Here is a 12,373-nt window from a genome sequence, read left to right as displayed (position 1 = left end):
AGGGTGGCGACAGATCAGGGAAAAGTCAGGGAACTTGATAAATCAGGGAAATATCAGGGAATTTTGAAAAAATAGCAAAAAATCAGGGAAAATTGATTTTATGAAGAAAGAAAAATTTTTTTTTTGCTTTACAAAATTAAATACTCTAATTCCCTAAGCATTTTCGCCCAATTATCTTTTCGAAAAAAGTAAAATTAATGGGGTGCGATTATACACTGCCGCATATTTGTGCATCTTTTTTCCTCAACGTCAAAGTATTGAATCTTACTTATTAACCACAGGATGAACTTATTAAGATTGCTTCTGTGTCTGTTAGGCTGTTTATTTTACCTAGCTTGAAATTTCCTTTTACGCTTTCAATGCCACGTAAAATAAACAACCATGCAGGCTAAGAGGAAGCCTTCATTAATGCCTTAGCTTCTTTGCCTTTATTCCATTGTCTCGAAGTAATTAAGTACTGTAATCACGATTTCAGGAAGAAATCTTTGGTTTTTGAATTAATACTATAAACGCTTATTACTTCTTTGGGTTTTTAATTTAATTGCTAAAATAGAACTTTCAATTAAAAAAACTTTGTTTTTTGCTGTTATACTGTTTGTTGTCACCACAGATTATAAAGGTTTTCTTTTCTTCAGACTTAAGTAATTTTTTAATTTTATAACCAAGTTGTATTCTTTTATATATTTTGATATTAACTAATTGCTTTTTTTTTCTCCTTGCATTCAAAGTTGTTTGTTACAAAAACAATCTAAGATTTTTTTTCGTTACATACTGAAATCATTTGAAATAGAGTTAACTTGTGAACTTAAGTAAATATTTTTATTTTTTTATTGTTAAAATGCTGTATTCATTCATTAAAACCTATATTCTTGATTAGAGAAAAGCTCCCTATGAATGGATGTCAAATGGTTTCATCTGTTTTGAAGAAATATGTCAATTAGTTAGATAGGAATAACTACATTACTTCTATTCTTGCACTATTACTTGTTATTCTTGCAACAATTATTATACTGTTTGAAAAGTTAGTTCAAAATAATTTCAATTACTTTTTAGTTCTATCATAAATACACATATGTTTTTAAGAGTAATAGTTTCTTAAAATTCTTATGCTAAGTGGTTTCTGGAAGTAAAGTTTTTTTTTTTTTTTTTTTGAATTTTCTATAATTTTTCCATGTATAAAAAATTAATATATTGTTTTGTTGGTTTTTCTTTCCTTCCAAAAAAATTGTCTTGTGTGTTTTTTTTAACCATTTTATTAAAAAAGTAGCATTTTTTAAAAATATATCTTTAGTTCAACAACTTTACACAACTTAAAACGTTTAAAATACTGCATTTAATACAAACATACAATGGATTTCAAGTAGAGCAAAGAAAGAAAACCATTATCAATTCTAACTTAAATCAGGGAAATTTGGTGAACTTAATCAGGGAAATAAGGGAAAAGTCAGGGAACTTTTTTTCACAGTTCCTGTCGCCACCCTGCATCACACCCAACACGAAATTTCCGAACTTGTAAATTTGACTGAAATTCATCTTAAACATTCAACCTTTATTTTTGAGAGTACTTTTTACCAACAAACTGACGGCCTTGCTATGGGCAACCCTTTGAGTCCCATCCTCAGTGAAATCTACATGGACTTTTTTCAACAGAAATGTTTCAGTTATTTGACTTTCCACTCTGGCTCAGATATGTTGATGACACTTTCACCCTCTTAGATTGCACTGTTGATTTTGTTCCGTCTATCATTGATCTAATTAACTATGTCGATTGATTCTAATATTCAGTTTACTGCTGAGATTGAAAACAATAATTCTTTGACCTTTTTGGATGTTTTAATCTCGAAGAACAATAATAAGTTTTCTACTACCGTTTATCGAAAACCATTTGCTGTCTGTCTTCCCCCACACTCTCGTTCATGCCACCCGAAGAAGCAAAAAATGTCTGCTTTTTATACTTTTGTCAACCGAGCCATCTCCATATGTTCTGATCAGACCCTTCTCAACAATGAACTCAATTTTTTGAAAGCCATGGCTCTGGACAGAGGTTATCTATCCTCTTAAGGTCATCAACAGGGCTTTTGCAAACTTTCAACCCGGAATAAAACCTCCAACATACGTAGTTTTTCTTTTACAAATTTTGTGGTTTTACCATTTTATCCACACATTTCTTTTCGTATTTCTAGAATTCTCAGTAAATTTGACTTTCGCGTAATTTACAGACCCATAAATAAACTTGCTTTTTCCAAACTTAAGGACCCAATCCAACCACTTGATCAGTGGGGCATATATCACATTCCTTGTCAATGTAATATCGGTTACATGGGACAGACAAGGCGTTCACTTAAATTTTGTTTGAAAGAACATGAAAACCACGTTAAAAAACAGGAACTGAACAAATCTTCAATTGCTAAACATTGTTGGGACACAAGGCACAATTTTCTCTTTTCGGAAGCCAAGATCATTTGCAGACCTACAACAGTAGGTAAATTAGATTTTCTGGAATCCTTTTACATTCATAAAAACTTAAATAATCTTTGCAATGAGTCTTTTGCTGATCCATCCATTTGTACATTTCGCACTGAGGAAGGAGGCTATTGCCTCCGAAACATGTCTGCGTTTTTATAAACTTTTTATCCTTTTTGTGCTTTTAAACGTTGTTCCATTCTTATCCAACTTACCTTGCACCAAGCTATCGCTTTTCAATCAAAAGATTTCCTCCCATTTTTTTTTCTGCTCATTTTGTCAAGTTTAGTGACTAAAAGTTGTACTTTTGACTGATGGAAATAACCTTATTAGATTGAAGAGCATCTTTCATGATTTGAAAACTTAAACTGATTTTGTAGTTCGATAGATAGAGAGAATGATAGCATTGAGAACAGAGGAGAAAAAAATCTAATCTTCGCTGAAATTTTATTAAGTTCGTTTATAATTAAAATAAAAGCTGTATAAAACTGTACTTTTTCAAAATTAAAAAAAAAAAAAAACTACATGAATCTGGGAGGGGTTGGAAAAATGCTGATTTTCCAACCCCTCCCTTTCATTCTTGACTTTGCCTGGCTAATTTCATCGTTTTCGTAAAAAGAACGCACAGTTTCAACTGTTTCTGCTGATAAACACTTCCCTGGTTTTGGATTTGGACTTTCAATAAATCCTTTTTCTTTCAAAATTTGTTTTGACTGTCGAACCAAGCATTTTGCAATTAAACTCGCGCATTATCTTCCTAACACTCCATTTCTCGGGTAAACATGTGAGAATCATAATCTTTAATCTATTTGTAGAATTCAAAAAGTTGGTTTTCAGATTTTGAGGATCCGATTGGTCAATATTTTACGAAAACGATGATATATTATGGAAGAAAAAATCAGAACTTTGCAATTGATACGGCATTTACCTCCAAGTTTCAGCAGTATTGTTCAAGCCATCTACAGATGGGAAGAAGAGAGATTTACTTTCTCTAAATTTGACGTCGGGATGGCTCAGTCGGTAAGGCGCCAGACCTGTAACCGAAAGGTCTCGGGTTCAATCCCGGAAGAACGCATCGATGCTTTCAGCATTTATCAGACGGTTGACTAGAAAAAGTGTCATTTTTGTTTTTTTGCATTTTTATCTTACTGTTTTGCCTTTTGGAACATATTCACTGAGTAGAAATGGGTGTTATATGCATTATGAAAGAGGTAAAGAGTGGGAAGGGGGACAGGTGGATCTCTTGTGATTTATGTCATATGTTCTGCCTGTATAAGGGGGAAAATGAGTCTGTTTTTGAAGAGGATTATATTTGCACTAAATGTGCTGAACTCTCAGACTTAAGACTTAAGATGCTAGTTTTGGAAGCCCAGTTAGCATTAGGGTGTAAGCCAGTTGTAGAGGGTATAAATGTTCCAGAGATTCAGGGGGAAGTTTCAAATGAGGAGTTAGATTGGGAAACTAAGGGTGTAATTTTGGGGGACTCTATGGTAAGGGAGGTGGGTAACACAGTTGGGAGAGTAAAGCGTAAGGTGGCTAGGTGTTGTTTACCAGGGGCGCGGGTAAAAGACGTTAATATGGTTGCTGAAAAGAAGGGAGTATTGAATAAGGAGGACATGGTTACTTTGTGGGTGGGAACAAATGATGTAGGCCACAGTAAAAATGAGGAGTTTTCTAGGGAATGGGAATCCCTGTTGGATAAAGCAACCAGCTTTTCGACAAATGTCCAAGTGGTTGGTTTGCTTCCCAGGTATGGAGTGCATAGGAGCTGGCTAAATCAACGTGCGAGGTGTATGAACTTGCTACTGAAGTCAATTTGCGAAAAGCGCAGTATCAGGTTCATTGATGTATGGAGTCATTGTAAACGGGATTGGATTGCTAGGGATGGCCTGCATCTGAGCTCTACAGGGGTCAAAATGGTTAGTGGATTAATTTTAAGGGCTTTGGAGTCAAAAAACTAAGTTGGAATGGGGGGCATGGTTCAAGCACCAGGTATCGAGAGAATGATATGTTTTTGGGTATTGCTAGAAATGGAAATAAAGTGACAAACAAGAGTAGTAATGTTAACAATTGTAATTTAGGAAATTTCAGGGTGTTAAATAAAAGCAACTTAGGCATGCTTAAAGTTTTCTATACCAATGCTCGCAGTATTAGGAACAAGATGGATGAATTGAAAAGCATAGTTATGGATGAGAAGTTGGATGTTATCGGAATTACAGAGACATGGGCTACCGAATCTGATGCAGAGTTATTACATATTGCTGGGTATAATTTATTCAGACAGGATAGAGTAGGTAAAAGAGGTGGTGGGGTTTTATTTTATGTTAGAGACAATTTTATTTGCAATGAATTGGTCATAAATGATAAGCCTACTGATATTGATATGGTTTGGCTGGAGTTGATGAGCAGTAAGGGCATAAAGCTACGCTTTGGAAACATTTATAGGCCACCTAATTCAAACCTGGGACAAGATGAACAGATGTACCGTATTATTAGTGACATGTCCAGTAAGGGATCCGTTATCATAATGGGGGATTTCAATTTTCCGGGTATTGATTGGAATAATTTTTATCCTGGTAATGGCAAAGAAGAGGAATTTTTAAAAGTAATTGGTGACTGTTTCTTAGATCAAGTTGTAACTCAGGGAACTCGAGAGGAGGCCATTTTGGATCTAGTTTTTTGTGACATAGGTAGTTTTGTTCAGGGGTTGAATGTAGGGGAGCATATTGGAGATAGTGATCATAACAGCATTAGGTTCCGGGTTAAATTTGAAGTGTGCAAAGATGATAATTTTAGGTTTGTGCCCAATTTCAGAAACACCGATTTTGTTGCACTTAGGCAGAGCTTGAAAGAGGTTTTTTCGTCAGGGTTGGAAAATAGCGACGTAGATCAGCAGTGGACGGAATTTAAGGATAAACTTGCTAAAACCGTTGGGGACTATGTTCCATTTAGGAGAAAAGGTGTTAGTACCAAAATTTGGCCCATGTGGTTCTCCAGGGAGACTAAAGAAGCTCTTAATTATAAGCAAGCCACTTTTCGTAAGTTTAAAGAAACTGGTCAGAGTGCGGAAAGGCTCCAGTATGGTAAGGCAAGGCGAAATTTTAAGTATTTGGTACGGATTCAGAAAAGGGAATTGGAGCAAAGGCTGGCAGATGACATTGATGGGAACCCTAAGAGGTTTTTTGCTTACGCTAATTCTGGGAAAGCTCGAAACAGTCAAATTGGGCCTTTGGTTGATGAGCATGGAAATTTAATCCATAACGATAGGGATATTGCAAATGTTCTAAATAACTTTTTTTCCAGTGTGTTTAACGATAACTGTATCTCAACAGTTGACACTAACAAGACACAAGCTATTATACAGCTTGAGGATTTTGTATTTTCCAGGGAGGAGGTTTTATTTCATTTGAAAAAGATTAAAGCAACTAAAGCTCCGGGACCAGATAATATTTATCCAAAAATTTTAGTTGAATGTGCAGAGGAATTAGTGGATGTTATTTTGAATATTTTCAATGCTTCTTATAACTCGGGGACGGTGCCAGAGGACTGGAAGCTGGCTAACATAACGCCACTCTTCAAGAAGGGGTCTAAAGGTATTGCTGGGAATTATAGACCTGTAAGTTTGACTTCGGTGATTTGTAAGATTTTCGAAACTTTGCTCAAAATTAAGATCATGATGTTCTTAGAGACTAATAGTCTGTTGACTAGTTTGCAGTATGGTTTCAGGAAAGGTAAATCCTGTACTACTAATTTATTGCATTTCTACGACAAGGTTACCTCAGCTTTAGATAACAAAAAATGTGTGGATGTTGTTTATATTGATTTTCAAAAAGCTTTTGACAAGGTACCGCATGTTGCTCTTCTCAGCAAGTTAGCTGACATTGGAATAGGAGGAAAAACTTTACTTTGGGTTAGAAATTGGCTTACTGGTAGGAAGCAAAGAGTAGTTGTGAGAGGAAATCATTCTAATTGGAGTGATGTTTTAAGTGGGGTTCCTCAGGGATCAGTTTTAGGGCCTCTTTTGTTTATTATATTTATGAATGACATCAATGAAAATATTTCTGGAAGCATGAATTGTTTTGCTGACGATGTAAAAGTTATGGGGATTGTCGAATATGAAGAACAAGTAAAACAGCTGCAAGAGGATTTAGATCATATTACTAAGTGGGCAGATAAATGGGGTATGGCAGTTAATGTAGGGAAATGTCAAGTGCTACACTTAGGTCATGGAAATAAGCGTATGAGATATCGTTTACAGGGTTCAGTCATAAATCAGGCAGAAAATGTTATGGATCTGGGTGTCTTTATAAATCAGGACTTCAAGTTTAGTCAACAGTGCAGTATTGCTAGTAACAAAGCCAACAAAATGCTTGGGTTCATCAATAGATCTATTTCAAACAAATCTAAGAAAGTTCTTCTGCCTTTATATAGGAGTTTAGTAAGACCTCATTTGGAGTATGCTGTTCAGTTTTGGTCGCCTTATCTGAAGAAAGATATTTTTGTATTGGAAAGGGTTCAAAGAAGGGTAACTAAATTAGTAAGGGGACTCTCAGATTTAGATTATGATACCAGACTTAATAGGCTTAACATGTATAGCCTGGAGCAAAGGAGAGTCAGAGGGGACATGATTCAGTTATTTAAATTTATCAAAATGAAAGATGTAAATGGATTAAATTTTTGCGGGGAAAGCAGGACAAGGGGTCATTGTTTTAAGCTATTTAAATCTCAGGCTAACTTGGAAATCAGGAAAAACTACTACTTTAGCAGGGTCGTGGGCACTTGGAATAGCTTACCAGAAGAGGTGGTAATGAGCAAGGGAGTGGATAGCTTTAAGAGGGCCATTGATCTTCATTGGGGACTAATTAATTGACTAGGACCAGTCTAGCTGGGCCCAGTGCCTGTTGCTGGTCGTCACATTTGTATTTGTATTTGTATTTGTATATTATCTAATGAAGAATTTTCAGCAGCAACAAAGAGTTTACATTTCATAGAAGAGATTTTTTCACTGTAGTCATAGCATAGTGCTTGGAAGTTAGTTATTTTCTTCTTATCTTCCTCTCTGATAGTCTTTTAAAATACTTTGATCAAGAACTGTTAACTTCGTTACGAGGGTGGGGGGGGAGGACTTGTCTCAACTGTGTTGATCGCAGTTGGGAAAGAAAAATAAACACGTTGAGATTTTGTCTATTTACTGTTAAATTTTGTATATTTTGCCATTTAATTTTTATATAGATGTAAATTACAGATTGATTATTGGAGTTCATAAAATTTGAAGGTTAAGAGAAAATGCTTAAGTTGTCTTTTGAAATGTAATTTTATCTGGAAGAAATAATTATTTGTAGGAGAAAAACATTTGCCTGTAAAAATGCATCATTAAGCATAAAAAGGGCATTGAAACTAAGAAAGACATACAATTATTCCTGAAATCGAACAGTTCGAGGAAGACTGAAAGGAAAGAAAGGTCAACAGCTCATCTTTTTGTTAAAGTTTAGTAGGTCGATCAAATAAGATTTATAAAGTAAATCAATGTTTTAGTGTACTATTAAATTATAGCTTTTTATTTTGAAATTTTAATGTAGTATTTTTGTATATATTTTTCATAAAGATGCGATTTACAAATTGCTTATAGAAGTCATAAAAGTTGAGGTTGAAAATATTATATTAGATGACTAAGATGACTTATATGAAACTCTATAGTCTCATACGCTTATATTTTAAAGTTGTATGATTATTGCTTTTCCCTCTACCACACTCTCAGCAGCAAAAGTCAGTTTGTCTAATTTTTATTTAAATATTTAAAAATACATAGGTAGATGTATTTTTTAGTGATTGTGTTAAAAGAACAATTGTTTAGTAAATAGCAGTTTTAACATGATAAATGGAATCCTCCAAAAGTGATGTCACTGAAGGGGAGACAGGTCCATGAAATTGTGACAAGGGGAAGTGGGAATGTGAGAAAAAGTGACATCACAGTTATTAACACAATATGTTTACAAAAAATGACACATGACTATGCGTGGGGTGAGGTTACAAAAAATATGACATGTGACTATGCGAAGGGTAAGGTGTAGTGTGACACTTTGACAAAGAAGGAAGGGGGTCAAATATGTTGAAAAAAAGTGTAACATTTATGCACTGCACTAAAGTACTCCTTCAAAATCTCATTTCACTCCTGCAAAACTCCTTCATTTTATTTTTGAAATAGTGTGCAAACCTTGATTGGGGACTTGCCTAATTATTGAAGTGAAATATTTAGTGTCTGAATAGTCACTGAACTTGTTGCAAAGTCTGGACTTTCCTCTGGAACATTCACTCCCGACTCCGAAGAATCTTCATTTTCAAAGTTTTTTCACTAACAGGCACTGTATTTTTTTAATCAGTTAGGTGCTTTCTACACTAATCACAAATCACAGAGCCATCAAGTATTTGGAAATGAGCCTGCCATCCAAGATGTAACATTTCTCAGTTTTTTTCTATCTCAAACATGGTGATTTGTTTTCTTCAATGGATTACAACACTGTACTCTTACCACAGTACTGCATTTTTCACTAGTTTCTATATTTTCTAAACATTTCTTAAAATTTACCTTTTAATTACAAGTTTTAATCATAGATTAAATTAGCTTTTAAAACACAAGAAACACTGAAGTTTAAAGTAATAATTGTTTTATGTAAGGTATCACAACCATTTTGCATTATGGAATGGATAACTTAAAACAGTAATAAAATTTAAAACACTACTTATTAACAAAGTCTCTCGTCACTGAATAAATACTTGTGGAGAAAGGGCGAGTCTGACTCGAGCAAGTTAAAACAAATACTAGTCTGTCACATGTGGCCATGGAGTAAGACTTTAAACTTGCTCACAAAGACAGGCAAGTACCAACTTGCTGGATCTGCAAAGACTGGACAAGTGAATGGAAGGAAAATGTCTTTTTTAAATAATAATTATGTGCTTAGCAAACTATTTAGCCTACAACAATATTTATTGTAAGTAACCAACTTTTCATGGCAGCATAAATTGATATTTTATTTAAAATTTTGCTGTTTTATTTGCTTTAATTTTTACGAATATTTTTATAAGAATTTCAAGTACAATGCAATCATATTTTTCATGAAAGCATTTATTACAATACATTTTCTACAATAAAATAATTATTATTTACTCAAAGTTGGGTATTTATGAAAAACAGGAATCAGTAATATATATATATATATATATATATATTTTTTGACATAGATCCAATTACCATCCCATTATTATACTTTGCATGGTAGTTTATGAAAGTACTATCTATTTATAGAATTCTTTTGACAATTTTAAAAGTGGTACTTTTTGAAAAAAAATCAAAATCAAAAATTTGATTTGCATTAAAAGAAAATTTTTGTACTACAACCTATGGCATGTTTATGTCTCTGTAAAGAGCATTAAAAAAGCTACGCAATAACACCTGTCCCACTTCAACTCAATTTTGACAGCTTTTATAGCAATTTTAAAATATTTTTTTCTTAGTATTTTCAAGATTTTTGGAAAACTTCCACAAGGCAGTATACTAATCGTACTCAAAATAAAAAATTTTAATTTTTCTCATATTAGCACAAGATATCAGTGTACCAAATTACCAGAAAATCTAAAATGGTGAAGTCAAATTTTTATTTAAAGTGTGTTGATTTGACACAGAATAACCCTTTTTCAATGCTCAAAAAGTAAAAAAGCTGTTTGAAAGTGTGCAAAAAAAAAATTTAGGAAATGAATTTTCTAGTCAGGACAGGGAAATTTCCGTTACTAGCAAACTAAAGTAATAGAAACAGCTTATTAATCTATGATCATGAAAAAAAGCACTGAATGCAATGATTCAAGTGTAAAAAAATGGCTTACTACATGCTTTTGCAATGCCAAAAAAATAATTTTATCAACATAAAAATGGATAAAGTTAGGACACCGAACTCTTATCGTTTTGAAAATCACCCTCCCACAAATTATGTTGATTTCATATTTATCTTTTTAAAAGATTTTTTTCTTTACTAGTCATTTTCACTGACTAGATGATTCGCTTTTTCGTGTAGTTTGCGTTTTGTACCATTTAATGCCTATACTGACTCTCTCAGTTAGAACTTTAAATGGAACGGTTTATGGTTGGGGGTCAAAAGCCCAGACTCAATCCAGGAAATATCACAAATGGTTTTGCCCTTTATTTTACCACCATGTTATTTCTTGATAATTATCTTACATTTTAAGAAGCCAGTATATCAATCTATGTATGTCAGTCTAACTTCTTCCGAATGCCGGAGAATTGATGATCAAACCATGTATTGAAATATTTAATTTTTCCAACATGTTTAGTCATCTTCTTTTTTCTAAGACTTTAACTAGTGGAGATATTAATTAAATCAACAATTCACAAACTTTTTCTACATTCGTTTATTGGCAGCATGCAAGTTTTCCCTACTCAAATCCTATTTCCCAAAACTACCTCTGCCTCAGCAAAATCATGGCCTTATTTACCTGTGGCTCCTCATTTTAATATCGGGGTTCAGACGGTTAATGGAAATCCTGGAAAGTCATGGAAAAAAATAAACAAATTTCAGACCTGGAAAAGTCATGGAAAATTAATATTTTCATTAAAAGTCATAGAAATTAATTTAAAATCATGGAAAAATGACTTGTGCAATAAGAAAGTAACCGTAGCTGAAAGAGCATTTGAAATTCCTGCATGTTAAAATTTAATTCTGAAGAATTGGATGATCTCAAAATCAAATCTGAGTTTTGGAATCCTTTTGCATCCACTTCTGTAACAGTTGTTCGGCTTTTTTTTTGTAATTTGATTCTTCTGCTGGGACATCACTAATTTTTAATCCACTGTTACATTTAGATCTTTTTATCTCTACATAGTTTAAAATGAAATCGAGAAAAAGCGTCTGTGTGTTTGAACTCTCAAAACCCGAGAACTACCGGGCCGATTTCGCTGAAATTTTCAGTTTATTCCTTTAAATCTTGAAAAGGTTTGCAAACCAGTTCGAAAACAATTAGAAGAATAGTTCTTTTTTTATTGCAGTTAGGCTCAATTTTCACATAAATTCCCGAATATTGGGTTGAAAAATTACTTGCACATATTAGTATTATATATTGGAGGAAAGGGTAATATTTTCCGGGTTCTGCACAATTTGTTTCAACGCACTAACTTAATTAAGGTGGGAGTTATTTGCGTTTTTAGCTTGAATTTTTTTAGGCTTAGTTGAGATTTAGGCACTACTTTCTTCATTAAGTCCATCAATAAAAAATGAAGGAATTGTCCCACAATTTTCTTTTTGACACCATTGGAAAGAGCTGCTTTTTTACCCCAGATCTGACTCGACCTAAAGTCGAAAGTTGAACTCGCTATCTCAATTAGAAAAAAAGTTACAAGCGAATTAAATGAAGTTCAAAAATCTGTTTTCTATTTAAGTTTTTAACCACTTTATTTCGCGTTTCCACAGTAACGCTTTTTGAATCCATTGTTTGTATCCATCATTCTCATTTTCAATTCTTAAACTTATTTTCTTAGTGTTTCCATGGTTACGCTTTTTAAATTCATCTTTCTCATTTTATTTTATTTCTTGAAGGTATTTTAATATCTGTCGCCATTGTTTGGAGGGGAAATTTGGCATAATGGTTTTTTTTCTTTCATTTAAGCCTGGTTATTGAATTTGCTTCACTTTGACACAATTTTTATTCTCAAGGTGGACCGGGCAACGCAGCTAATATTTATATTCTATAGTAGTGGATTTCTTGATTTTACCACGCTCACTCAAAAAGTGATTTAATTGCTTCCAAGTTCGTTTCAACCGCTCATTAAAAAATGAAAATTATTAAATTTATCGGAGTTAATCTTCATCTTTGAAGGCTTTAGAAAATAAAGACTTTAATCATG

The 12,373-nt window shown here is 33.4% G+C and overlaps 1 protein-coding gene across 1 annotated transcript in view; it reads left to right on the top strand.

The window, feature by feature from the left end:
* The window catches only part of LOC129230774 (mucin-17-like), a 506,717-nt gene that overhangs the window by 211,170 nt on the left and 283,174 nt on the right, over nt 1-12,373 (top strand). The gene's annotated exons all lie outside the window — the stretch shown is intronic.

This window comes from Uloborus diversus, chromosome 1 (assembly GCF_026930045.1).
Source record: "Uloborus diversus isolate 005 chromosome 1, Udiv.v.3.1, whole genome shotgun sequence".
NCBI classification, from domain to species: Eukaryota; Metazoa; Arthropoda; class Arachnida; order Araneae; family Uloboridae; genus Uloborus; species Uloborus diversus.
Note: the sequence above shows the minus strand (reverse complement) of the source record. Positions and strands in the feature narration are given on the sequence as shown.